Below are 23,187 nucleotides of genomic sequence, written 5' to 3' on the forward strand. Positions count from 1 at the left end.
CCGTACTACCTTGGTGATCAATATGCATGATAAATGGCTGATTTTCAAGAACCACCCACTTGGTAATGCTCCTTTACATATACAGCATGTGTATATATAAATTAGCATGCAAGACAGATTTCTAACAAAGCAGCAGACGGTGAGGTAATATTATGGGTTGAGAAGGAGGGGCAGAAATGGAGGAGATGAATGGAATTTGCTGATAGAAGCTGGGAGGAAATTTTCAGGAAGGGCAAAATAAAACACTCATTGAGAGAATTCTCTTTTCTGTTTACTGTTTGATCAGTTTCCCTTGGCTTAAGTCCTTCAGTTCAATGATCTGACACTGCTTTGAAGGAGACTTACTATTCACAGCTCCTTCAGAACAAGAAATTCGTTGTAAGATAAAAGCTGTATGTAATTATCAGCTATGGATTCCTTTGCTTTATTTCACAGTTTCTATCACCAGGTGGGCATGAGGGTAGGAAGTTGACTATGGTTTGCAGTGGTCCTGGAAGACCTGTTTTGTGGTTTGTTCATTAAATCCAGAACTGTTTATTGAGTACCTACCGTATCTCAAGCTGCAAGCTAGGTTCTGGAAGTACACTGGTGAGTAAGACAGGATAATGTCCACCCTCAGGGATCCTTTATCTAGAAGGGTCTGTGAGGCTACTAGAGCCTTCTTGGGTATATTGGACACACATGTGCTGTACTTCACTCTGGTGTTGAGATACTTGGTTTCTAGTTTCAGAGAATTATCTTTAGGTGTCTCTCACCCTCCTGTTCGCACACACATATATTTTGTGATTCAGTTTCCTCATCTGTCAAAACCTTGCTTTCTCAGATTTATTAGGGAAAGCCAGAAGTATGTGATGTAACTGTGAAATAGTGAGACCAATTCTGATGTGAGTTTTACAGAAACCAGTCTCTTTATTGCCATGTTGTAAATATGACAGCAACTTGAGTAGTGAAGAATTATATGAATGTAAGCTGTTTTGAATTTTCAGTGAATTTTATTTTATCTGGAAGACATAATCAAAGAAACACTGAAAGAATTCTTGTTGCATTATTTTTGATAGCAAGAAGTTGGAAAACCTTAAAGACCCATCCCTGGAATTTTGGTGAAACATGATGAAATGATTCAAAATGATTACACAGATCTCTATTGACATAAAAAATAAGTTCTCATCATATTATTGAATAATAAAAAAGGTTTAAAAAAGCACATGTAGTTATGATCCTGGGCACAGAGTGGGTATTTGGTAAATATCTTTTTAATAAACAAATAACTGGTTATTTGTAGCTCTTCCCTACCTCCCTATCAGCAAAAAGAAATGTATGGAATGATGCTCCCTAAATTGTTAAACGTTGCTGTCTTGGTAGTGGAGTTTCATGTAAATAGAAAAAAATTTTTGAAAACTATGTTCTAAATAGTTTATTTTTTATAATGAATGTTATTTATATACCTAGAAAATACGAGCTATTTTCATTTTTTTAAAGAACAGTACTCTGAATAAGAATACATTCCATCTGTTAAAAGGAGGCTTGAAGCCTCTCTTCTCTGGGATTTGATCTTCCTCAGTATGCAAGAGAATTAAGAAAAGCGACTCCTGGGCAAGTGGTAGAGTCTCTTTTTACAAGACCTGGAGGGCTGATTTCATCAAGCCCCCCTGGAGAAATCTGAATGGTTCTGCATCTCTCCTCCTGGGAGCTGGTTTGCTCTCCCTCTCCTGAAGCCAGGGGATTCTCACTTTTATTACTATTGTGGCTTCTCTTCCCCTCTACCCATCTCGCCCGGGCGGATTTCTTGTTTCATCTAGCACCCAGTAGAGCTCTGCTGAGCTGGGGCCTGTCTTTCCCACCAATCCTCATCCAATTAATTGATAAAAAATTAATAATTTAATTTTAGTGATGGGAATTATACACCATTCTCTGAGCTCCCTCTTCGTGAAGCATCCCAGAGTTGCCTCATACAGACAAGCACCTGAAGCAAGAGGAAGGAACATTTTCTATATTTTAAGTGGATCTGGCCACTTGAGCATCTTTGATTGGAGGGCAGGCAAAAGAACAGGAGTCTGAGAGCAAAAACGGTCCCATTAGAAATCAGAAGGTTGAAAGGAAATTGGTAGGGAAAAAATCACACTTGTTCCCTCTGTGCTGGTGGATATTTTTGGGACTTGTGCCAACCTACTTACTTATTTTAACCCTGAATGGCATAGGTGTGACACAACTTCATTGATTTTTGGATTCATTTAAAATTCCCTGATTGCTTAGTTGGTAAAGAATCTGCCCACAATTCAGGAGACCCCAGTTCGATTCCTGGGTTGGGAAGATCCGCTGGAGAAGGGATAGGCTACCCACTCCAGTATTCTTAGGTTTCCCTGGTGGCTCAGCTGGTAAAGAATCTGCCTGCAATGCGGGAGACCTGGGTTCAATCCCTGGGTTGGGAAGATCCCCTGGAGAAGGGAAAGGCTACCCACTCCAGTATTCTGGCATGGAGAATTCCATGGACTGTATAGAACATGGGGTCACAAAGAGTCAGATACGACTGAACGACTTTCACTTTCAAAAGTATGAACTCTGAGTTCAGTCTTCACAAGCTGTGGGACCTTTGGCTTCAATGTTTTCATCTGTAAATAGAACTAATAAGACAACTTATCTAACAGGGTTGTTGTGACGGTCAGTGATACGATGTCCTTATAGCACTTATATCCAATATAGCACTTATAGCCCAATATCTGAGACTTTCTGCAAGGGCTCAAAAGTTTTAGATATAATAGTGAATATTATTTCTGCAAGTCAGTATTAGGGATTATTTAGCTAGAGGCCAAGCTAAAGTTTATTAAAGTATTGAAGGGGTTATTTCTTTGTAAATTTAATCTAGGAAGGAAGAGTTTCTTGAAAAAATGTGCTGTTTAAGGCAGTGATGTAACATGATTGCAATGGTTAATCAACTCAGAACAGTTTTCAAGTCCCCTCAGGTGTCTTAGAAACCTTGAAATCACATTATTTCTAGTTAGTTATCCAAGTGTACCTTCTGCTAAACATTCTGCTAACAGTATTTTGAATTACTGCAAGTTTTAAAATACCAGTTTATTAAGTATTGTCTAAAGCAGATGTGTGCTTAAATGGACCTTTACATATTTTAAACAAATTGTGGTTTCAGTGTACAGTAGAATTGGTAGCTTAGACTGTATTAAAATGATGAAGATTTGAATTAAACTCTCCTGGGTTTTATTCATGTAAATGCCATAGTATGAACAGCCATGGAATTATTTGTAAGTATCTTATATCTCCTTTATTCTACAGTAAACCCATAGAGATAAGTAATTGCTCACTTATCTTTTTGTCACACACATACTATTTATAGCTTGGTGTATAGTATAGAGTAAATGTTCAATAAATGTTGAATGGATTATGGCCCAGAGTTTGTGTGAACAAGTATTTGTTAGGCTGGTCAAGGGGAAGATGGTGAAACAGAGCATTTAACCTCAGCCTACTTTTATCTCCTGCAAAGAGGAAAAGATCCTTGGGTTCACTGTGTGTTATGTATTTCTTTTGTGTTTTTCTGACAACACATAGGATGGTAAGTATTCAGTATACACTTAATTGGATCAAAGTAAATAGAAGGAGGGAAAAGTAAATAGAGGGAAAAGTAAAATGGGCTACTATTGTTCTTAAATGAGGAAAACAATTTCCCTGGTTTTAGCCTCTCAATAAAATTTTTTGAGCCTTCCCAACTTTGTAGCTCAGCTGCTAAAGAATCCACCTGCCATGCAGGAGACCTGGGTTCGATCCCTGCATTGGGAAGATCCCTTGGAGCAGGGAATGGATGCCCACTCAAATATTTTGGCCTGCAGAATTCCATGGTCTGCATAGTCTATGGGGTTGCAAAGAGTTGGACATGACTGAGTGACTTTCTATATATACTATAGATTTTGGTGCATGGCAACACAAGTTGATTGCCCATGGAAATCTGGTCATGAAGAGTTTCATCTCTCTTTTTCCACAAAGAATATTTAATAAGGTCACCTTTTGACACACAGTTGGAATTTTATAGCCAACCAGACCATTTTCTCAGTCCTTGCACTCAGCTAAGGAAGGACCCTAGAGCAGTTACCTGGGTAATCGTACCAAGCTTCTCCTCAAATGCAGATAGGGAAGAGCTTTGAGGGAAACATTTGCTACCCTTCTAAACACAGGTTCCTCTGCCTGTAAAGCATAATGAAGCTATAAGCTCAGCATCAGAGGCCAGGCTGGCACTAACTCTGGAACACCTAACTTCATTGTCCATCTCTAGGTAATGTGTTGGTTTGCCCAGGCATCGCAAAGCTTCGTAGCTAGGGATCTGAGGAACTGCTAGAAGAAGGACTTAAAGAAGAATTAATGAGAGAGAAGGATGATTAATGGAGTGGAGTTGTTTTTGCTGATTAGAACGGTTGATTTTCAGTGGTTGTAAGAAGGGATACCAGACTATTTCCACAAGAAAAGCCATATTCTGTGTAAAAGAGAGGCCATTTCGTTCATTTAAAAAAAAAAAAAAAAAAAAACAGTAGAAGCAGAGAACCTTAGAAGTCAGGCTTTTAGGATGTTAGTGTCTCCCACCAACAATTAGATGAGCATAAAGATGCTCCCAAATTGGGTACCAGCAGCTGAGAGTATCCAGCCTCTTGAGCAGGACAAAGCTCACCGGCCAGTGTCGGCTTCATGACAGCTGCAAAAGCAATGGCTACATAAACTTTCTCAAGGGTGGGGGCGCGGAGAAAGCGGAATGTGCGAGACGTTTTTGCAGTAAGAAAAACATAATAAATCCAAGAGCTACACATTGCCTGGGGATTTTTATGACCATAGCCAGGCATGAAGGAATGACTGAACTTAACTAAAGCTGTTAATTACCTGGGTGAGATCAAAAGCCCAAGTAAGGGAATATATTTATGATGCACCTTACAGGATATGCTTCAACTTTTTACTTTTTTTTATTAATTGGTTTGATTAAATAGATTTAAAGAGCCTGGGCAGAGCCCTTTAAATCATATTCCATATTGATCTAATGAAATAGTCAATAAATTTACTAACATAGCTCCTTTCCTTTACAGTCTGAAGGGAAATGCTTCACTGAATGGTTATAACTCAACTCCAAACCTCACTGCCATTCCCACAGTGACTCATCGAGAGCAGGAGGATGCTGGGAAAATCTTTTAGGCCATTTGGAGGAGTGCTTGAATAAGTGGTTTAACACCTGTTCACAGACTACTCACCACCCTCTGACCCTCATCCACCAAGCCCTTTGGTATTTCATGGAGGACTTTATTGGAGCTGGCCAGTGTTGGGTGCCTTGCGAATTCTATGCATAATTTAGCAAATTTACCAATGTTTGCCACCATGTGTTCTAGCCCTGACTCTGGGACTTCAAGACTCCAGCCATATTTTAGAGCCTTTGACTTTCATTTGTCCATCCAGTTCTGTAAATATTGACAAAATGAGGCTCTTAAATACAGTAAAATGTGCTCAGATGAATAACAAATCTATAGTGAAGATGCCTAAATCTCTCGGTAAACCTCAAACAAATCCTGGGAAAGTTTCCTAAAGTAGTTTCTTTGTGTCCCTTTCCCACCTCCTAGGGCAGGGCAGAGAACCTGGATGAGAGACATGGATAAAGGGATATTTTATGAAATCTTTTAAACACTGACATTTCATGAATTTTCTTTTGAGTGAGGAATGGAGCAAGGTTTTGCACTTGCCTTATTAATCCCAAAGATAGGCCTACAAAGCAGCGTCCTTGGGGACACAGTTTCCCTGGGCTTGGGGTGTCAAGTCAGCACAGAGGTGACAAAATTAACTTTGGAAGTCCCTTAATGCACCCATACAGGACAGTGTTACTAGTTTTTGTGCCTAAAATCCTGCAAGTAATTTTTGTGTACCTTCAAGTATGAGAACCACTGTGAGGAGGAACAGAGTAGGTGTGCAGCTCTGAGGAATTCAAACCAACCTGTCTTTAAAATCACCATCAAAACCTTAGTATGAGTGGGGGATGAGCTGGCATTCCCAGAATGACCCTGACAGCCTACAGGCTTTAGTCGACCCTGTTTTTATATTGAGCCTTTCTAACCGTAATGCAGTGTTACAGATTGATTATGATTGCTAAGCTTAAACTAGGAAGCGGAATCACATCTCGGAGGACAGGGGCAGGGGAGAGTGGGTGGGTTTAGTCTCCCAAACTTGCAAGCCTGCGCTAAATTAGACCTTGATGCAGCTTCACTGTACTCAAGAAAGCAATGGAATTCTTGGGCAAACCAGGGCAGTTTGTGGATGTAAAATGACTTTAAAAATTAAACGCTGTAGTGAATTCAAATGTTCAAACTCAGAGTTCCTCAGAGTGGAGGAGAAATCCCTATAATAGAGGCCTTTCTCTCTCCTTTCACTTCTCCCCTCTCATTTTATTGTATCTTCAATTATCTGGGTAATTTGGTCCTGAGGGCATAAATTCCTTTATAACTCAAATCCATTATGCAGAGAAGAGTCATCAGGAAATTACTCAGATTGCATCCCTGATGGTGTGAAGGTTTTGGAGCAGATCCGGCATCCCATTAGCAAAGCACTGCTCTCGAATTTAGATTTGAGCCTGGAGGCTGGACATCCATGCTCTTCCCTTCACCCCTCTTTGTTTCAGCAAGAGCTGCCTGTAGGGAAGTCCTGTGCTGGTGCTGGCTGGCGGCAGCTTCTCTCCATCCGAGGCCACGGCTGCTGCCAGCTTCCCTTGGCTGGCGTAGACACCTTCTCTCCAGGCCAGGGAGAGCCGCTGCCAGGCGGGCAGACGTATGCTTCCATCATGTCTCACCATCTCCTGGAGCCAGGCACCCAGGCCTTTTGATTCCTGTAAAACTCAGGTCCTTCTGGTGGAGAGCTGGTTTTCATGTCTGTGGCCTGACGGGGATTGTCCTTGTGCAGCTGCTGGTGGTCTGTGAGCAGCCTGCCTTTGAGCTGACAGGCCCTCAACCAAAATGCAAACATATTCAAGTTCAGTTTTAGAAGAGGACATTCTAAGTCTGGCAACCTCTCTCATCTGGCTTCATTCTTTCTAGATTTCTGGTTTACTAGGGATATTCAGTTTGGTTTTATTATTTGTGTATACAGGTTTTCCCTCTCCCCCCACCACCCCCGCTCACCCCCGCAAAGTGACGACTTTGAGGAAGGCAGCATGTAGAAGGATCTTAGATTATGGTTCAGGCAGACCTGTGTCTATTGCTCTTTGTGTCTTCCCTCACAATTAAGTAAATACTGTGAGAAGAGAGAATTTTGTGTATTTCATTCTCTGCTGTGTCCCCAGTGTCTGGCATTGTGCCAGGCACATAGTAGGTGATCCATGAGGAATTAAAGTGCATGAGGAAAAGAATGGGCTAGCATGCTGTGCTCTAATTAGCAGCTTTGTGATTTTAGGAGGAATTCTTTTAAATGTCATTTTTCATTTTGTCACCTGCAAAATGGTCATGAAATGTGTAAGACCATAGAGAAAGTACCTGGCTAGTGCTGTGTTCAACAAATGGTAGGGTCTCCCTCTCCCGTTTGTCAACCGTAGAGTGAACTCTTCAAGGACAAACACCTAGTTTGATTCTCCATTTCCCAGGCCTAGCACTGCTCCTGCACAGAGTGGGTGTTCCATAGCGACTTGTTGAATGAATATGTCCTCCATGGGAAGCGGGTGCTTGGGGATCAGTGAAGTTGACTACTGAGGACAGGCCTAGAAAAGTTACCTTTCTATTGTGTCTCATTCTGGTATCTGTTTCTATGTGAGGGAAATGAATAGAGAATTCTCTCCAGATCATCTGGATCTATGGATTATGTGATGATTTGAAAAGGAATTTTTTTACTGAAATTTCTTCTTTTCAGTCAAAAAAGACCACTCATAGGATAAAACGCCAGGCCTTGCAGTGATTTGCTGACCACACTCTACATATTTTGAAGGTTTGATACTTTATGTGTAATTTCTTGCACATTTGTAATGTTAGGTCACTTGACCCATTCTGTGAGTTAACACACCTGCTACTGTTACACGCATTTGACAAGTAAGAAAAGTAGAGGCAGGACATGGAGATTTGCCAAAGTCAGACACTTATTTAGTGGTGTTAAGTTAGAAACTGCATTTCCTCACCCCAAACTCGCCTCACCAGAGCATGTAGCTTCTGTGAGTATTGAGCTGAAAGGAGGATACAGGCGTTTTGCACTCCTGTTCCCTTTGTCAATGTTACTTATTTGCAAAATCTTGCCTTTTTTTCTGTTACTTGACCCAAGGTCTGTATCTACCACACCACTTACAAATTGTTCCAATCTCTATTTTTATTGTTATGCCTGACATATAGTCACTTTCTTAGCTTGCAGTTCAATTAATCATGCTCGTGTAATTCTGAAGGGAACTTTTGTGTTCGTTTAAATTTGGAAGGTGTTGAAGAATCACTTACAGCTTTCAGCACTACTTTCTCCAGATATGACCCAGCTGAGAATGTCTATTTGATTTACTGTGTTAAGTTGTGTCTATCTTGTTTTTCAAGAGGGGCTAGCATTATTAATTTTATTCTATTTGGGGGAATAATTAATTTTATTCTATTTTATGGAATCTATATTTATATTTATAATTCATTTATTTATAATTTTATTCTATTTGGGGAAATAATTAATTTTACTCTATTTTGGGCTTCCCTTGTGGCTCAGCTGGTAAAGAATCCACTTGCAATGCAGGAGACCTGGGTTCGATCCCTGGGTTGGGAAGATCCCCTGGAGAAGAGAAAGGGTACTCACTCCCGTATTCTTGCCTGGAGAATTCCATGGACTGTATAGTCCATGGGTCGCAAAGAGTTGGAAACAACTGAATGACTTTCATTTTCATTTTTGGGAAAAAAGAGAAGAATGTATTTATTCCTATATCAGAAGATATTCCTATGCTGGTAATTCGAGGCAAAATTTTTTTTGTTAACCTCTGATAAAATAACATGTAAACTGAATGCAAATCAAGTGTGACCTAAGACTTCTTATATTATTGACAATTCTGGTCCCATCCAAAGCCACAGAAGATGATAAATTAAGTACTTCTTCACGGTAGTATTGGTGATGTTCAATGCAAACTCTTTTGAAGATGAAATGGAACATTTTTATGAAGAGGGATGAATGAAATACAATAAGCTACTGTGGAGATAATTACTAGAATGGAGGTAAAATAGGTACCTCGGTGATTCTTCTCTAGTGTTGCTATAGGTATGGTCATTTAGATGCAGTATGAAGCCTCAAGCTACAGAATGCTAGCTCAAGGGTACCAAAGTGTAGACAATTCTATACTCAGTTCATATGTTTATTCTTCATTCCATTGGACTAACAACTTCCACATCAAGAATGTGTTTTCATGACTTAGTATAGACCCTACAGTGGTGTTTGAGGTCCTTGCTTTACCTAGTGCCCTCCCAACCTCATCTTGCTTTGCTCACTGCACTCTCTCTACAGTGGCTTTCTTTCTTCTTATTTCAGCACATCAAGCTCGTTTTCATCATAGGGTTTGTCTGTGCCAGTCCTTCTCTATGAAATAGTTTTGATCCAGATCTTCACAAAGTTCAGTGGTTCTTGAATAGAGGTAGGGCTTATTTTGTTTCCTAGGGGAAATTTGGCAGTGTCTGGAGAGGTATTTTATAGTTCTGACTTGGATGTAGGGTTGCTACTGGTATCTAGTGGACAGACACCAGGGATACTGATAAACATCTTACAATGCACAGGATAATCCCTCAAAACAAAGAATTATCTAGTCCAAAATGTCACCAATGCTGAGGCTGAGAAACCCTGAGTTGTAGCTAATCTTTCTCAACATTCAAATGTCACTTCTGTCTCAGACAGGGGTCTTCCCCATCACCTTCTCTAAAGCAACCACACTCTCTCCCGTTACTTTTTTTCCCCCTCAATTCCAGGCTTTATCTGAAATTTTCTTTGTGTATTTTTTTACTTGATTCTTATCTGCTTTTTCTCTTTAAACTATTAATATACACTACTCTGGAGTGAGGCCCTTGTGCTTCTTGTATACCACTGTCTCCTCAAAGCTCAGAATAGTGTCTGTCATTTAGCTGATGCTCTGTACACGTTCCGTGGAAAGAGGGAGGGAAGAAGGGAGGTAAGGATGAAGGAGGAAAGAGGAAGGAAGGAAGGCTGGTTGGATGGATGGATTATGATCATGAATAAATACTGAAAAAACTCAAGGACATAAAAATCACTCCTCATTGTAATGATATATACCAAAAATTCCTAATTGACAAACTGACTGTCACATGTCATAAGAGCACTGGTGATAATAGTTCCTGGTGAATTGTGTAAGTATGTACTATAAATGGTCATTAGTGTAATACTTAATTTTCGGAAGAAGCTCACCAGGTCCATAACCCTAGTTTCCAGTCTGAAGGAATCATGGGCTTCATTAGTTTGTTAGCAGCACAGCTGGAATCTTGGGGACTGATTCTGGGATCCAACGTTAATATGAGTATTAATGTTTGTCACTGGGACAATCTGAGATTCTTTTCTGTGTATTTGTTCTGAGGATTTCAGGGCTTTTCTCCATTTATTTTTCTCAGTACGTTCTTAATTTTCACTGCTTTGTTTTCACTCTTGCTGGACTTTTCTTCCTGATGCCTTTTCATGATTACACGCTGACACTACACTTCTGACTCTGACTATGTCATCTATAGGAACCTCCATGTTCTTTGGCATCATTTATGGGTAATTCAAGCATATTATATCATCATATGTGTAATTATTTTTAAGAGAAGTATCATAAAAAGTCACTTGGATTATCAGTTGTGAAATAAAGTTAGTGCAATGAAATGCATTTAGTGCTGATATTCGAATGAAGGTAACTGGTTGTAATTGAGTAAGAAGGCAGCTCAGGATAACAACGGAGTCACAATCATCACGATGGATTTGCCACTTCCTACTGCAGAGGATCTTCCCAACCCAGGGATCAAGCCCATGTCTCCTGCATTGCAGGCAGGCTCTTTACCCCTGTGCCACCTGGGAAGGCCCCCATCATGATGAATTTGAATTGTTCTTGTCCCGGAGGTAGGTGTGAGTGCCAAGTTGCAGAGAGATTCCCTGAGTGAAATGGAAAATACGTTACTCTACCATGGAAAACACATGTTTCATAAAGACATGACTTTATCAGACTTTTCCTCTGGCTTCCTACTGAGACTTTAAACTCTGGAACTTTCATCATGCTTCCATCCCCCCTCACAGCCTCCATCTTTATCCCCTAATTACATGAGCTTAACTTCCCCTGACCCACAGAGAGTCAAGAAAAACTGGCATATAAAGCCCTGTTGTGTTTTGGTCTGACCTTTGGGTCCTTTAAATGAAGCCAGGATACAGTGTAGGGGTTTGAACTGCTAATGTCTGGACGCCCTTAAGAAGCATAAATCTCTCCAAATCCAAGAGGGACTTGAATGTGGTGATTTCCAACCTTCTTGGATTTGTGACACCTAATGGTTTGATTTACTAACACCTCTCCCCCCACCCTTTTAAAAGTAACAGGTGTGTCATATGTTTATTTTAAAAATTGAATTATTTATATACGATTATTATTTAGCTTATTTTTGAGGTGGGGAGACAGGGAAATCCTTTGGAGAATTTTTAATGGCCATTATGGCTGGCTCCTAAAGGCTAGCTCAGATTTAATCCTCTCTTTATCAGTGACCTCATTATCATGATTCTAGTTCATTTAACCTTGCCTGACTTGGTCTGTTATCTGTACTCTCCTATGTGATACCTGACCACACACTGTCCTCTGTTCTTTAATTGCTCTGGTGTGTTCTGTGTCTTCATCAATATCATTCTCAGATCTGCCCCAATTCTAAGCACAGAGTCAGATCAGATCAGATCAGGCGCTCAGTCGTGTCCGACTCTTTGCGACCCCATGAATCACAGCACACCAGGCCTCCCTGTCCATCACCAACTCCCGGAGTTCACTCAGACTCACGTCCATCGAGTCAGTGATGCCATCCAGCCATCTCATCCTCTGTCATTCCCTTCTCCTCTTGCCCCCAATCCCTCCCAGCATCAGAGTCTTTTCCAATGAGTCAACTCTTCGCATGAGGTGGCCAAAGTACTGGAGTTCCAGCTTTAGCATCAGTCCTTCCAAAGAAATCCCAGGGCTCATCTCCTTCAGAATAGACTGGTTGGATCTCCTTGCAGTCCAAGGGACTCTCAAGAGTCTTCTCCAACACCACAGTTCAAAAGCATCAATTCTTCGGTGCTCAGCCGTCTTCACAGTCCAACTCTCACATCCATACATGACCATAGGAAAAACCATAGCCTTGACTAGACGGACCTTTGTTGGCAAAGTAATATCTCTGCTTTTGAATATGCTCTCGAGGTTGGTCATAACTTTCCTTCCAAGGAGTAAGCGTCTTTTAATTTCATGGCTGCAGTCACCATCTGCAGTGATTTGGGAGTCCAGAAAAATAAAGTCTGACACTGTTTTCACTGTTCCCCCATCTATTTCCCATGAAGTGGTGGGACCGGATGCCATGATCTTCGTTTTCTGAATGTTGAGCTTTAAGCCAATTTTTTCACTCTCCACTTTCACTTTCATCAAGAGGCTTTTGAGTTCCTCTTCACTTTCTGCCATAAGGGTGGTGTCATCTGCATATCTGAGGTTATTGAGATTTCTCCCGGCAATCTTGATTCCAGCTTGTGTTTCTTCCAGTCCAGCGTTTCTCATGATGTACTCTGCATATAGATTAAATAAACAGGGTGACAATGTACAAACTTGATGTACTCCTTTTCCTTTTTGGAACCAGTCTGTTGTTCCATGTCCAGTTCTAACTGTTGCTTCCTGACCTGCATACAGATTTCTCAAGAGGCAGATCAGGTGGTCTGGTATTCCCATCTGTTTCAGAATTTTCCACAGTTGATTGTGATCCACACAATCAAAGGCTTTGGCATAGTCAATAAAGCAGAAATAGATGCTTTTCTGGAACTCTCTTGCTTTGTCCATGATCCAGCAGATGTTGGCAATTTGATCTCTGGTTCCTCTGCCTTTTCTAAAACCAGCTTGAACATCAGGAAGTTCACGGTTCACATATTGCTGAAGCCTGGCTTGGAGAATTTTGAGCATTACTTTACTAGTGTGTGAGATGAGTGCAATTGTGCGGTAGTTTGAGCATTCTTTGGCATTGCCTTTCTTTGGGATTGGAATGAAACTGACGTTTTCCAGTCCTGTGGCCACTGCTGAGTTTTCCAAATTTGCTGGCATATTGAGTGCAGCACTTTCACAGCATCATCCTTCAGGATTTGAAAGAGCTCAACTGGAATTCCATCGTCTCCACTAGCTTTGTTTGTAGTGATGCTTTCTAAGGCCCACTTGACTTCACATTCCAGGATGTCTGGCTCTAGGTCAGTGATCACACCATCGTGATTATCTGGGTCATGAAGATCTTTTTTGTACAGTTCTTCTGTGTATTCTTGCCATCTCTTCTTAATATCTTCTGCTTCTGTTAGGTCCATACCATTTCTGTCCTTTATCGAGCCCATCTTTGCATGAAATGTTCCTTTGGTATCTCTGATTTTCTTTTTTTTTTTTTTGTCTTTTTATTTTTTTTTTAATTTTATTTTATTTTTAACCTTTACATATTTGTATTAGTTTTGCCAAATATCAAAATGAATCCACCACAGGTATACATGTGTTCCCCATCCTGAACCCTCCTCCCTCCCCATACCATCCCTCTGGGTCGTCCCAGTGCACTAGCCCCAAGCATCCAGTATCGTGCATCAAACCTGGACTGGCAACTCGTTTCATACATGATATTTTACATGTTTCAATGCCATTCTCCCAAATCTTCCCACCCTCTCCCTCTCCCACAGAGTCCATAAGACTGTTCTATACATCAGTGTCTCTTTTGCTGTCTCGTACACAGGGTTATTGTTACCATCTTTCTAAATTCCATATATATGCGTTAGTATACTGTACTGGTGTTTTTCTTTCTGGCTTACTTCACTCTTTATAATAGGCTCCAGTTTCATCCACCTCATTAGAACTGATTCAAATGTATTCTTTTTAATGGCTGAGTAATACTCCATTGTGTATATGTACCACAGCTTTCTTTTCCATTCATCTGCTGATGGGCATCTAGGTTGCTTCCATGTCCTGGCTATTATAAACAGTGCTGTGATGAACATTGGGGTACACGTGTCTCTTTCCCTTCTGGTTTCCTCAGTGTGTATGCCCAGCAGTGGGATTGCTGGATCATAAGGCAGTTCTATTTCCAGTTTTTTAAGGAATCTCCACACTGTTCTCCATAGTGGCTGTACTAGTTTGCATTCCCACCAACAGTGTAAGAGGGTTCCCTTTTCTCCACACCCTCTCCAGCATTTATTGCTTGTAGACTTTTGGATCACAGCCATTCTGACTGGTGTGAAATGGTACCTCATAGTGGTTTTGATTTGCATTTCTCTGATAATGAGTGATGTTGAGCATCTTTTCATGTGTTTGTTAGCCATCTGTATGTCTTCTTTGGAGAAATGTCTATTTAGTTCTTTGGCCCATTTTTTGATTGGGTCATTTATTTTTCTGGAGTTGAGCTGTAGGAGTTGCTTGTATATTTTTGAGATTAGTTGTTTGTCAGGTGCTTCATTTGCTATTATTCTCTCCCATTCTGAAGGCTGTCTTTTCACCTTGCTAATAGTTTCCTTTGATGTGCAGAAGCCTTTAAGTTTAATTAGGTCCCATTTGTTTATTTTTGCTTTTATTTCCAGTATTCTGGGAGGTGGGTCATAGAGGATCCTGCTGTGATGTATGTCGGAGAGTGTTTTGCCTATGTTCTCCTCTAGGAGTTTTATAGTTTCTGGTCTTACATTGAGATCTTTAATCCATTTTGAGTTTATTTTTGTGTATGGTGTTAGAAAGTGTTCTAGTTTCATTCTTTTACAAGTGGTTGACCAGATTTCCCAGCACCACTTGTTAAAGAGATTGTCTTTAATCCATTATATATTCTTGCCTCCTTTGTCAAAGATAAGGTGTCCATATGTGCGTGGATTTATCTCTGGGCTTTCTATTTTGTTCCATTGATTTAGCAGGCTTCTTTGCTAACTAAAACTTCTTGGGGGTCTGGACGGTCAACATCTCTGATTTTTTTGAAGAGATCTCTAGTCTTTCCCATTCTGTTGTTTTCCTCTATTTCTTTGCATTGATCGCTGAAGAAGGCTTTCTTATCTCTTCTTGCTATTCTTTGAAACTCTGCATTCAGATGTTTATATCTTTCCTTTTCTCCTTTGCTTTTCGCTTCTCTTCTTTTCACAGCTATTTGTAAGGCCTCCCCAGACAGCCATTTTGTTTTTTTGCATTTCTTTTCCATGGGGATGGTCTTGATCCCTGTCTCCTGTACAATGTCACGAATCTCTGTCCATAGTTCATCAGGCAGTCTATCTATCAGATCTAGGCCCTTAAATCTATTTCTCACTTCCACTGTATAATCATAAGGGATTTGATTTAGGTCATACCTGAATGGTCTAGTGGTTTTCCCCACTTTCTTCAATTTAAGTCTGAATTTGGCAATAAGGAGTTCATGGTCTGAGACACAGTCAGCTCCTGGTCTTGTTTTTGCTGACTGTATAGAGCTTCTCCATCTTTGGCTGCAAAGAATATAATCAATCTGATTTCAGTGTTGGCCATCTGGTGATGCCCATGTATAGAGTCTTCTCTTGTGTTGTTGGAAGAGGGTGTTTGTTATGACCAGTGCATTTTCTTGGCAAAACTCTATTAGTCTTTGCCCTGCTTCATTCCGTATTCCAAGGCCAAATTTGCCTGTTACTCCAGGTGTTTCTTGACTTCCTACTTTTGCATTCCAGTCCCCTATAATGAAAAGGACATCTTTTTTGGGTGTTAGTTCTAAAAGGTCTTGTAGGTCTTCATAGAACCGTTCAACTTCAGCTTCAGCGTTACTGGTTGGGGCATAGACTTGGATTACTGTGATATTGAATGGTTGCCTTGGAAACGAACAGAGATCATTCTGTCGTTTTTGAGATTGCATCTAAGTACTGCATTTCGGACTCTTTTGTTGACCATGATGGCTACTCTATTTCTTCTGAGGGATTCCTGCCCGCAGTGGTAGATATAATGGTCATCTGAGTTAAATTCACCCATTCCAGTCCATTTCAGTTTGCTGATTCCTAGAATGTTGACATTCACTCTTGCCATCTCCTGTTTGACCACTTCCACTTTGCCTTGATTCATGGACCTGACATTCCAGGTTCCTATGCAGTATTGCTCTTTACAGTATCGGACCTTGCTTCTATCACCAGTCACATCCACAGCTGGGTATTCTTTTTGCTTTGGCTCCATCCCTTCATTCTTTCTGGAGTTATTTCTCCACTGATCTCCAGTAGCATATTGGGCACCTACTGACCTGGGGAGTTCCTCTTTCAGTATCCTATCATTTTGCCTGTTCATACTGTTCATGGGGTTCTCAAGGCAAGAATACTGAAGTGGTTTGCCATTCCCTTCTCCAGTGGACCACATTCTGTCAGATCTCTCCACCATGACCCACCCCACGTCCAAGGAGCCATGGCTGCGTGGGCGCAGGAGGGCCTAGAGGAGCTATCCCACGTTGAAGGTCAGGAAGGGCAGTGGTGAGGAGATACCCCTCATCCAAGGTAAGGAGTAATGGCTGCGCTTTGCTGGAGCGGCTGTGAAGAGATACCCCATGCCCAAGGTAAGAGAAACCCAAGTAAGACGGTAGGTGTTGCAAGAGGGCATCGGAGGGCAAACACACTGAAACCATACTCACAGAAAACTAGTCAATCTAATCACACTAGGACCACAGCCTTGTCTAACTCAAGGAAACTAAGCCATGCCCGTGGGGCAACCCAAGCACAGAGAAGATGCACAATAAAATAAGTCAATTGAGTGCTTGGAGACATCCTTGGTTGATAGTTGGGCACAGTCCATGTTTGGAAGACAAACTCTCAGTGCTCATTGGACAATTTCTCAGAAGAGAGAAGCAAATCTGCTCCAAGATTTACTAAAGATGAATGTTTTCTTTCCATGGAAAGAACAATGATAGCTATACCATTAGGCACTATTCTATTTGTGTGCCTAGGTGGAAATAAAATCTTACAGAAATCAAAGGGCATCAGTTGATGCCTTTTAAGGAATGCCATGATATAACCAGGACCTCTTGGCTTATTATCCTGGGTGTTTGCTTCTACTCTTTGTTAGCATAGGAAGGACAATCATGGCCATCCTAGCTGTCTTGATCTTTCACCAGCCATCGTACATGGCCAGGCCGTCTGTCCCTCCTCTTTCTCTGCCAACATCTCATTCTTTGGATGAGGATTCCAAACAGCATGGCTTAGTTTTTCTAACTTCTCTTCTGATATTCAACTTATTTTTTTAGCTCTTATTTCCAGGGTCTTGGAACAAGTTCCTATAAAGGAAGTTGGATTGAGAGCTGTATGAGAGACATTCCACTATGTAATTTACATCTAGGTCAGTAACCTAGGGTTTAGTCATAGTATCTCCAACCCTTCTTCCTTCTGGAAGAACTTTCTGCCTGGGTACTTTCCAAATAGAGGGTGTGCGTGTATGCTAAGTCACTTCAGTCATGTCTGACTCTGTGTGACCCTGTGGCCTGTAGCCCACCATGCTCCTCTGTCCATGGGATTCTGCAATCAAGTGTACTGGTGGGGGTTGCTGTGTCCTCCTCCAGGGGATCTTCCTGACTCAGGGATCGAACCTGTCTCTTGTGTGTCCTGCATTGGCCAGTGGGTTCTTTACCACTAGCACCACTGGGGAAGCCCAAAATAGAGGGTAGGCATTCTATGTACCTATTTCATTCCTAACTCCAATGGTCTGGGAAACGCCTTGTACTAAAAAATTCAGCATGTACTTTCCTACCCACAGTACTTGCTAAGGGAAACTCCCTTACTCTTTGTACCTCCCTGCAGCTGGTCACAAATAGTTAGATTAGGGATGACTCTCTGACTCAAGGGTGATCAATTAATAAGCTTTCAGTTTACACAGCCATAAAATTAAAAGACACTTGTTCCTTGGAAGAAAAGCTATGACAAACCTAGACAGCATACTAAAAATCAGAGACATTACTTTGCCAACAAAGGTCCGTCTAGTCAAGGCTATGGTTTTTCCAGTGGTCATGTATGGATGTGAGAATTGGACCATAAAGAAAACAGAGCACTGAAGAATTGATGCTTTTGAACTGTGGTGTTGGAAAAGACTCTTGAGAGTCCCTTGGACTGCAAGGAGATCAAACCAGTCAATTCTAAAGGAGATCAGTCCTGAATATTCATTGGAGGGACTAATGCTGAAGCTGAAGCTCCAATACTTAGGCCATCTGATGTGAAGAACTGACTCATTGGAAAAAACCCTGATGCTGGGAAAGGTTGAGGGCAGGAGGAGAAGGAGTTGACAGAGGATGAAATGGTTGGATGGCATCACCGACTTGAGGGACATGAGTTTGAGCAAGCTCTGGGAGTTGGTGATGGACAGGGAAGCCTGGTGTGCTGCAGTCCATGGAGTCCCAAAGAGTCAGACATGACTGAGCTACTGAACTGAACTTAACACAGCTTAGGGTGAGAAGTGAGCTGAACAAATCTGAATCTCACCCTTAGGAGTTTGAACTGGGAAACTTGGAGAGCCCATGGCAGCTAGCAAAGGGGGCAGAAAAATGCCCTAAATTAAAGTCATGGCCAGTAGTTTTTATGATGGAGCAGAAACTAAGACAAGGCATGAAGGAAGTGGATAAGCCAACTGTGTCAAGAGGTAAGTGAGATAGGGAGAGGGAAAGAGTGGCCCGGGCAGAAGGAAATGCATGGGGCAGGGTCTGAAAGCAAGTGCTTGATGGACGTAGAGAACCAGTCCAGATCAGATCAGATCAGATCAGTCGCTCAGTCGTGTCCGACTCTTTGCGACCTCATGAATCGCAGCACGCCAGGCCTCCCTGTCCATCACCAACTCCCGGAGTTCACTCAGACTCACGTCCATCGAGTCAGTGATGCCATCCAGCCATCTCATCCTCCGTCGTCCCCTTCTCCTCTTGCCTCCAATCCCTCCCAGCATCAGAGTCTTTTCCAATGAGTCAACTCTTCGCATGAGGTGGCCAAAGTACTGGAGTTTCAGCTTGAGCATCATTCCTTCCAAAGAAATCCCAGGGCTGATCTCCTTCAGAATAGCATAAAGAGCAGTGGTGCTGACTGCAACTGAGCCCACACTGGGTCTTATGAGCTGTATGAAGAAGTTGGGACTCTATTAAAGCAGCAACTGACAGGGAACATTAAAATGTTGATTGAGCAAAATAAGCTCTATAATGACGCAGAAAAATATTTATTTTGGGGATTCTTAGAACAGACTTGATTATATCTTTAGGTTTGTAGTTTGTTTTTTTTTTTTTTTTTGAGGTTCACAGTAAAATACTCTAAAATGAATTTTTATTGACTCTCAGAGCACAAAGGTGAAAGAAACCTCCAGAGGTCATTGAGATTTTAGCCCTGTCTTTAGGCAGAAACATACATAAATCTTTCCAGACAGATGGGTGTTTGTTGGCAAAGGTATTCAGCCGCAAAGAAGTAATTGCTGCTTTTGTTGACAGATTTAGAGATGTTTCACCAAACGCTATCTTAAAATACTATGATTAGATGTAATTTTGCAAAAATGAGTCTATAATGGAGGTGATTCACTTGCCGTATCAACTAAGGAGTATCTTCTATTTACAGTTTATTTAATTTACGTTTGATTAATTTACACTGAGTGCAAGCAGTTATTCTATAATTATCTCTTTGCCTGCATCAGATACATACAACATTATGTTTGGAAAATTGTGAAGTCAGATGTTAACATAGAAAACATGCATTAAGTAATCTCTTTCACCTATTTACCGTCAAAGCAAACCTTTTATGACTTTATATTCATGAGTTTTTAAAATCTGTATTTCCCACATATCGTAACACCAAATACTATTTACCTTCCATTTTTCACAATTTAATATCTAAGCTGTCACAAAACACAATTCTTTTGTTTGTTTAGTCCTAGTATCTCCACCATTAGTAGGAAAAGCAGTAATTTTAAACACATCTTTCAGGAAAACCATATACATGTATATTCTCTGAACTTCACTCAGGCAAGAATTGTGTTCTCTGTGATTATTTATTTTTAAAATACTGATGATGCACTTTGGAAATTGTGGTAAATAGGACTTAAATGAACAATTGACTCCAAGTAATGTAAGCCAAGGGTTCATAAACGATAGCCCTTGGGCCAAACCTAACGTGCTACCTGTTTTCCTGTGGCCTTGGAACAAAGAATCGTTTCTACATTTTTTAAAGGATTGGACAACATTCAGAAGAAGAATATTTCATGATATGCAAATATTATATGGAATTTGAATTTTAGTGTCTGTAAATAGTTTTATTGGAAAATAACTGTTCTCATTCATGTATGCATTGTTTATGGGTGGCTTTGTGTTACAGAAGCACCTTGAGGAGTTGCAATGGACACGTATGATTTGCCAAATTTAAGATATTTACAATCTGGTTTTTTACAGAAAGAGTTTGCTGATTTCCTGTCCAGCGGTAATCATGGTAATCTCATTTCCCCTGTGGATGAATGGTTTGGGAATGAACATAAAACCTAATCCTGGGAAATGGAATATCAGAACTATGCCAAGGGCTTCTGGGAAAGGTTTCTAGCTCTTCTAAAAAAGGCACAGGACAGTATAATTCCTTTCTTCTTTTGTCATTGTTGCACCTGGATGAGGAGCGATGGCATCTATCTTATGCCCATGAGGACTCCCACTTGAAGGTAACACCTGCCTCACTGAGATGGCAGCAGGGAGATGGGAAGGGAAAGGGTGTGATTTTTTTTTTAGCTTATAAACAACAAAAATTTACTTCTCAAGTGCTTCTGGAGGCTAGAAGTCTGAGATTAGGGCAACAGTATGAGTGGATGAGGGGTGTGGATATTGAATCATTGAATGAGCCCTCAACATCACCCTGTCTTTGTACTTCATGTTGTATTGGATAACACACTTGCTTAATGCTCAGCTTGAGATGAGGTTTTCTGGTCCTTGGAGCCAAAGCTTCCTACATAGGCCTCTACAATTTACTACCCTCTATGCCAGTTTAGTAAACTCCAGGAGTTGGTGATGGACAGGGAGGCCTGGTGTGCTGTGATTCATGGGGTCACAAAGAGTTGGACACAACTGAACGACTGAACTGAAGTGAACTGATACAAGTTGTTGGGAATATAACACCAAAATAAAACATAGTCCTTTTCTCTACCAGCTCAATCTAATAGGGAGATACTTCTATTAAAAATGGGATCAGATCAGATCAGATCAGTCGCTCAGTAGTGTCCGACTCTTTGCGACCCCATGAAGGGATGTATAAGGCTATTTTGGAGAGTAAGAGTGAACTTCACAGAAGTGCTAGTATTTGATCTGAGAGCTGTATTTTATCAGGCCAATTTATAGGGTCTTTTCTAGGGAAAGAGAAGAATATATAGAAAGGTGTTTGGGGGTAAGCATAAGAAATTTGATATGGCTGAAGATACTGCTGAAGAGGGAAGGAATAGTCAGAATTTTTGTAGCACAGAACTTGGATATGTTCTTGCAGCAATCACTACAACCACTACTGCTAGTATTAAAACAACTATGAAAGAATTGGTATTAACAACAGCTATCATTTACTGAGTACATATGAGATTGGGCACTTGAAGTGTATTATCTCATTTGATTCTCATCAGAATTCTATGTGGAAGGTCCTATAAGTCTATTTATGTTTTAAAGGTAATTTACCAAGGCTCAGCGAAGTTCAAGACTTGTCCAAAGTCACTTAGCTAATAAGCAGAGAAGTGGGAATAAAACCTTGATCTCTCTGATTCAAAGCTGGTGTCCTGACCAGGATACCTAAAGCCTTTCAGGTCCTGTGGATCAGAGTTGGTTCGAATCTTGTTGCATTCTGCATACCAATGGCTTTAATGACTCTTGCACATCTTGTAGAGCCATTGTTATAGCTTCAGGAACTGCAGCACAGTTGAATTTCAGAGGTTTTAAAAAAATCTTTTTACAAGTACACCTTTGGAAGTGAATATGGACATTTCAGATATGAATTTGGACTCACAGCTTCAGGTGTTTTTCACAGCTGTGCCAGTGGGTACTCAGGAAAGCATAGTTTGTACAGTAGAGAATTTCTGTTTTTGAAAGCAATGCCCATGTCTGTATTCTAATTCAGTTGCAGTATAAATACACACCATCTAGTTGCATTTGGTGTATACATGTCCTTCCTAAAATGCAAGTTTCTAATACCCTGCTTGAAGAAGCAACACTTGAAGGTGTGAGCAGTAGAGAACCATTTCAGAATCCAGATGCAGTGATAACTAGCTGGAGCAAATGAAAAGCAGAGCAAAAGCTGAGTTGCCAAATGCCCGGGTGCCAGAGCCAATTAAGAGAAGTAGTTTCAAATGAGTAGAGCTGATGGGAAAGTGAAAAGGAAACAGGAGGGCTCTGGGGTCACATGGGAGAAAGTGACAAAGAAAAGGTCAGGAAAAGAGGTGGTAGAAAATGCAGGAGGTCACTTGTGGCTGGATCTAAAAAGAATGGGAAGTTTCCAGATGGAATACGGTCCAAGTAGGAGTGAAGGCAAGTTTCTGCAGCTATGTGGAGCCATTATGAGACAGCTGGGCCATGGGGTCAGGTGGCTGCATTCCAATCCCAGTACTGCCACTGTACCACCTAGAGAGGTTAACTAAATCACTTAAGCCTTTGTTTCCTCATCTGTAAAATGGGGATAATCATAGTACTTGACTTGTAAGGTTGTTAGGATTAAATGAAATCATCTATGTTAAGTACTTAGTACAGTGCCAGACTCATAGTAAAATATTCAATAAATGTCAGCCACATTGATACTATCATAATATCTGGCACAGTAAATCGCATTGTTCTTCCAAACTCCATGCAGAATCTTTCTCAGAAGGTGGAATGGCTGTCCAGGACAGGCATTTAAAGCCATCTGTTAAATGAATGAATGGCTCTTACCCCTTGAATTGTTATCATTATTATTTTTTGGTTGGACCACTTCTGCAGTTGATTTACCCGTCCTCACACAAGGGTATACAGTGGTGAGAATTTTAATGCATGAGTGGTTTGGGCAACAGCCTCAAAATGTCTTATTTTTACTACGTAT

The 23,187-nt window shown here is 40.9% G+C and overlaps 1 long non-coding RNA gene across 50 annotated transcripts in view; it reads left to right on the forward strand.

Annotated features, from left to right (window-relative positions):
* LOC129636993 (uncharacterized) overlaps window positions 1–23,187 on the forward strand; it is a 499,812-nt gene that overhangs the window by 13,870 nt on the left and 462,755 nt on the right. Inside the window, exons 5-6 of one of the 50 annotated variants that reach the window (XR_008707287.1) lie at window positions 287–392; window positions 1,059–1,204. The exons of 47 other annotated variants lie outside the window; for them this stretch is intronic. This is a non-coding gene — a long non-coding RNA (uncharacterized LOC129636993). Of the gene's footprint in view, window positions 1–286; window positions 393–1,058; window positions 1,205–23,187 lie in introns of those variants that run through there. 2 more of the 50 variants (XR_008707288.1, XR_008707254.1) reach the window with 2 other exon arrangements.

The sequence above is a fragment of the Bubalus kerabau genome, chromosome 1 (genome assembly GCF_029407905.1).
Source record: "Bubalus kerabau isolate K-KA32 ecotype Philippines breed swamp buffalo chromosome 1, PCC_UOA_SB_1v2, whole genome shotgun sequence".
Taxonomy (NCBI): Eukaryota; Metazoa; Chordata; class Mammalia; order Artiodactyla; family Bovidae; genus Bubalus; species Bubalus kerabau.